General features: G+C 33.9%; 1 long non-coding RNA gene across 1 annotated transcript; it reads right to left on the bottom strand.

Annotated features, from left to right (window-relative positions):
- Positions 1 to 2,963: 2,963 nt before the first annotated feature.
- On the bottom strand, positions 2,964 to 4,165 carry LOC311304345. Its single transcript, XR_014629912.1, has 3 exons — positions 4,122 to 4,165; positions 3,852 to 3,967; positions 2,964 to 3,042 (listed from the first exon to the last, which is right to left on the bottom strand). It is a non-coding gene; the product is annotated as an uncharacterized lncRNA (long non-coding RNA).
- Between the last annotated feature and the right edge of the window lie 1,845 nt (positions 4,166 to 6,010).

The raw sequence follows: 6,010 nt of genomic DNA, 5'->3' as shown, positions 1-6,010 counted from the left end.
CCTCTGTTTGCAAGAGTGGAAAAGCTTATCTGACTTGTCACATGACATCAGATACTCTATTATTTTGTCATAATCAGAGCAGTTACACTGCTGATAACTGTCCCGTTTGCATGTAAATCATTTTCATGATTATTGCTTGCTATTAAAGACATACTTTTATTCATAGAAATGCCCACATATCAGTGAACTTATTACATAAAAATGCTTTTAACATTTAATTATGCAACACTCTTTACAGAAAACATATCCTACAGTTATAAACTCACAACATCATCATCAAGTCCTGTGCTGGGCACATTGGGCAACAACTGTCCTCCAACGTATTCGATCCATGGCCAGGTTCTTCACATCTTCCCATGGGACACTGACATTCTTCAGATCTTCATGAAACATCTGTCTCCATGTCTTCCTTGGTCCTCCCTGTCTCCTGCATCCTCCTGGTGGTGTCCACTTCATCACTGTGTTTGGGTGTTGTTGTTTGGGCATGCGTAGGATGTGTCCAGCGAGGTGCACCCTTTGCTCTGTCACAGTTTCTGAAAGTCTTCATGTGGAGTCCCATTCCTCCTCAGGATCTCTTTGATATATGCAGAACCAATGTTGAAAATAGTGATTTATCTTTTTCCATATTGTTAAAGCATTGTGTTTTCTCTTTTCAGCTTCATAAACTGTACTTGATTTCTGCCTAATGCCTTTATCAAAAAAGTGTCAGTGCTCATCAGGTGTTTTGCTAAAGGACATATTCATTGCATAGTTACAATAAAAGTGACCAATAATCACAAGGATATAGAATGAAAGTTGAGAATGTAAAATGTTGTGCTTATGGTTTTGCCTATTTGTTCTTTAAAGCGAAGAAACAAATGTATGTTCACATAAACTTGAATCTCATCTCTTGGTTTGTAAATATATTCAACTTCATCATAGCAATTTTTTAACGTTAATGCATGTGTCACTATAATAGATTGCTCCTGTATCTGGATATTTTAAATGAACTGATTTTTATACTGTTGTGCAGTAGTTTTGGCACTACATTTGTCTTTAAACAGTTTGACATTAAATATTGGAATATGCTTTCAAAATGGTGTCCATTCATTGTGCTTTTGTTACATTTATTTGAATATAATTGATATACCTTTAATATACTATACATACACTGTAAATGTTAGAAGCACTTTAGTACATGTAATTATCTTTAATTAAAATACTGCAAAACTACCCTTGCTGTAGGACATTGCTTAGAAAAAAGTTTCTCTTTCAAATGCATTTATGCATCAGTCTAAGCAAATTTGTGTCATTGATCATGTGACCTCGTTTTTGGATGGTAACCACACAAAGGAGTCTTTTGTTTTTAAATATGAGTTTTATAATTTAATTAGAAGGAATGCATGTTTAACAGCCTAAATATAAAATATTTAAGGTATCTATCCCCGCAGCCGGAACCAGAAGAGATCTGTCATCGTTTACCATAAATGGGCATGTAAGTGTGACGCATCTGTTCAGCTGGGTTGTTATTGGCTGTGACTTTATCGCAGAACTCGCTGTGATTGGACAATCGTTTAACCCATATAAAACGGCGCTTCATGTTACAAAGTATGTTTTGGTGTTATTATTACGTTAGTTATACATTAAGCTAACTATAAAGTGTCTCTATGTTGTGAGAAATGACTCCTTTACCGAGATCCTAACCCTAACCCTAAGCATGTCTGCACATTTCAATGAACTACAGCACAATGCTTCCTGCTCCACTGATAGAATGACAGAGATATGTGGGTAATGTAGTTTAAAACGTTTAGTAATAAAACAATAAATGTTAAATAAATAATATATTTAATGGACAACTGGATATCTAAATTTGTTCATTGTGCAAACCTTTATGACATATATGAGGGACAGGCTGAAATTTGATATTTTACTGTGAGCACTTTAAAATAACCTTTATGCCAGCTTTCCATATATGTCTGAAAACTGTGGCCAACATTATTTATTAAACATAGTATAAGCAGTTGTCCAGCCGATTTTCTCTTTGATACACTAATCAGACTTTGAGTTACAGCCATTTGAAATGTGCATTTGTTTGCTCTTCTGGGGGCCGTTGCTGGGCCCTGGGGGTGGAAGGACAGTATAATCTACACAGATCTACACATACTATTACTATTACACAAGGATAATGCACCATTCAGTAAAACAACAAAAAAACAGTGCCAACATTTCCTTTTCACCCCCTCTGATTGCTGCTTATATTCCTGACATCAGTGATATATAGAGTATACTATATAGAGTATTCTAGAATGATCAACATGGATCATCTTCAATTAAGCTTTAAGTATTTATAGCAAGATAGCCACTGTAGCCTCTTGTTATTCACATAGCTTCCTTTTATTTCACTGGAAACTGGCATACATGCAAGTATGTGCAACTTTTGTTGCATTGTTGTCCCAAATATCATTAACCAGATCTAAATTTTTATGTCCCAAGTAAAAGAATCATGGTAATTAATTATATTTAGTTATTTATAAGTTATTAATTATATGTAGTTATTTTTAAAGAAATAAGAAATTAAAATTTCTCAAAAGAAAATTTCTATTTACTGTACCAAACACCACTTTCAATACACAATAGTCATCATACTTTATTAAACAACACTTTATTGGAGAACAAAGCATAAAGTTGATAAAGTAGCATAAAGACAAATGAGATTCAAGATAAATAAAAATGTGTCTTCAAAAACACGTTAACATCATATGAATCCATTCACAGCTGCTGAAGCCACAAAACGAGTGCCAGATAATCATATTCAGTCACATATGATACAGAAAACAGATTTGATATTGTGTTGGAAAATAATGATTCATTATCACAGCTAAACTGGTTTCTTGCTCTTCCCTGTACGTCTCTATCGTGTTAGTGTTCTTCATCCTCGTCTAAACAGTTTGTTCAGTTGAAGAACAGAAGAACAGAAGATGTGATCACTGATGTGGAGTAGCATTTTCTCAACCAGAGGAAGAAGTCTCAACATCCCATTGTCAGGCGTTCTCCAGTCCTGGTCTGAAAGTAAAACAAAAGACAGAAACCATTCAAATAAAGTTATGTTATGTTCTGCGTTATTTAAAGCAGTGATGGTTTACTCTGGCCCTCAGCGTCCACTGTCCTGCACATTTAGCTCCGACCTCAAACCCTCCTGCCTATTGTCTAGAAGTAAACCTGAAGACTTTGGTTAAAATTTTCAGATGTGCTCGATTAGGGTTGGAGGTTAACTCTTAACTAACCTCAAAAAGTAGAATGCAAAGGGCCAGAGTTGCCTGTTCCTTACATAAATTTACAAAGCAGCAGTCAGTACATTATATAATATACACATTGAAGTATTATATATATATATATATATATATATATATATATATATATATATATACACACACACATATATACATACACACACACACATATATATATATATATATATATATATATATATATATATATACACACACACATATATACATACACACACACACACACATATATATATATATATATATATACACATATATACATATATAAATATATATATATATATATATATATAAAATATTGCAGCACAAAATAAGCTAAGTACTGAACAAAAACAGTTTTACCCATATCAACAGCAACATATTTTAAAAGATTTTTAAGAAAGGCATTGTCTCTTTTGAGCCTTTGCCAGTGATGCTTGATTTCTTTCCAGACAACATAATCTTCTGTCAATTGTTTCAAGAGCTTCACTTGGTCAAAAACCAAGTGATAACCTGTACAATGTAAAATTGTCAACATCAAATTATGTACTACATATTACAGCATTGTTTCAATACAAGACATACCAATGGACTCGCGCACTTTTCTGTCTTCTTTGGGCATCAGATGTTCCTTCCTCACCCGAAACAAAGGACTTATTCGATTAGCTTGCGTTGATATAAGGACTGGTCTTCCTTCTCTGCTGTAAAACAAGATAATCTCGACTTACTCTATGTGCAATTACTATTGTTCTTGAAACACAAATTAAGACAGTTATAAATAAGTTAATTTACCATATGATTCAGGAGAGAACATTTGATGAGTAAATACTGATTGCAATATTCTAGAAACTTCACCTGGGAAGGGCTGATCACGGCAAGATTCGCTTCGACTCACTAGTAGCTCTTGTAATGGTTGGCTCTTAAAAGAGCTGTTGAGTTTGATATTGGTAGAGCTTTAAAAAAAGAGGACTAAGTAATCCTGCAAAACAGAAAGGAAGGTAATTTTAATACATTACTTGCAAATAGTCAGTTTATAACTGTAGGATATGTTTTCTGTAAAGAGTGTTGCATAATTAAATGTTAAAAGCATTTTTATGTAATAAGTTCACTGATATGTGGGCATTTCTATGAATAAAAGTATGTCTTTAATAGCAAACAATAATCATGAAAATTATTTACATGCAAACGGGACAGTTATATATAAATAATCGAGTATCTGATGTCATTTGACAAGTCAGATAAGCTTTTCCACTCTTGCAAACAGAGGTAGGTTATGAGGTGTGGAGAGACATCATGTATCACTGGAACATAAACAGACGGAGACCAATTTGCAATTAATATAAACTTTCTGACAGTGTGTGTGACATCCGACAACTTTCCAAGAAGTGGCGCAACTGATTTACAAATATCGCGATAAATATGTACAGGAATTGAGGCAGTAGCCAATGACAGCACTAGGAGTAAAAGCTGCAGGATTGTGTACGAGTATACAAATATGTACGAGTATCATACGAATTTGACAACTTGTTAAATCTTGTGAATTATTAAGACTTTCAGACTATGTTTGTACTGATTGGGCTATGGGTTTTGTGAGAAAAGTTTTAAGAAACAACAAATGCTTGATAAAATGTTTGATTTAGGGTTAAAACCAACACATACATACCATTGCGAATATTTGCCTTTGCAGCTGTCCGTCTTCTCCGTTTACTTCTCCTCAAACAATAATGGAATGACTGAGTCCGAAAGGCCCTTTTGGTCTTTTCAGCTGAAAAAAGAGAAAAGAAAATATCATTATGTATAATATATAGGATTATTTAAAGGGAAAAGTACTGATTTACCTTACAAATATTGGATGTTACATTATAAAGCCTTACAAGCATGGCAAGTGTTGTGGTTAATATGCATTTACAACAAATATCACTTTAAAACTATCAATACTGAGGTAAAAGCATGGTAAGTTTTGTGATTACTGTCCTTACTAAACCAATCACAGTAAAACTAAGGTTACTGAGGTTTAAAGCATGGTAAGTTTTGTGGTTACTGTCCTTTTACCACACCTATCACAGTAAAACTATGGTTACTGTGGTAAAAGCATGGTAAGTGTTGTGGTTACTGTGCATTTACAAGTACCACATTAAAACTACAAATAGTGTGGTAAAAGCATGGTAAGTTTTGTGATTACTGTCTTTTTACTACACTTATCACAGTAAAACTAATGTTACTGCGGTAAAAGCATGGTAAGTGTTGTTTTTACTGTGCTTCTACTACAAATACAACTTTGGAACTAATTGTACTATTTTTAATCTGATATGAATATCTAGGCATATAGCACGTCACGTGACAGGCAGTGTTCACCCTGTTTTGAATTAGAAAGCAATGAAACGCAAAGTCTCCGTGGAGATGGCAGATATAATGGCAGATTAACATCGACAAACAGAAAAGACATGATATCACACATTAGGATAGCGTATTTAGGTATTTACTTACCATCTGACACACGTGACCTGATGCCAAATATCGCGATGTGTTCGGAACGAGACTTCTTCAGCGCGATTTTTATTACTGATAAAATATAATTTTAGAAAATCAATAAACAGCAAAGCAAACCAGCTTCCCTGGCAATAAGACCGAAATAATAACATTAAAAAAATACATAAAAATACATAAGATCTCGTGAATAAATGTTGATTAAACAGCTTCTCTGCTGCAGCCGACAGCCAGGCAGAAAGAATCGTGATGTTATT

Source organism: Rutilus rutilus (assembly GCF_951802725.1).
Source record: "Rutilus rutilus genome assembly, chromosome: 14".
Taxonomy (NCBI): Eukaryota; Metazoa; Chordata; class Actinopteri; order Cypriniformes; family Leuciscidae; genus Rutilus; species Rutilus rutilus.
Note: the sequence above shows the minus strand (reverse complement) of the source record. Positions and strands in the feature narration are given on the sequence as shown.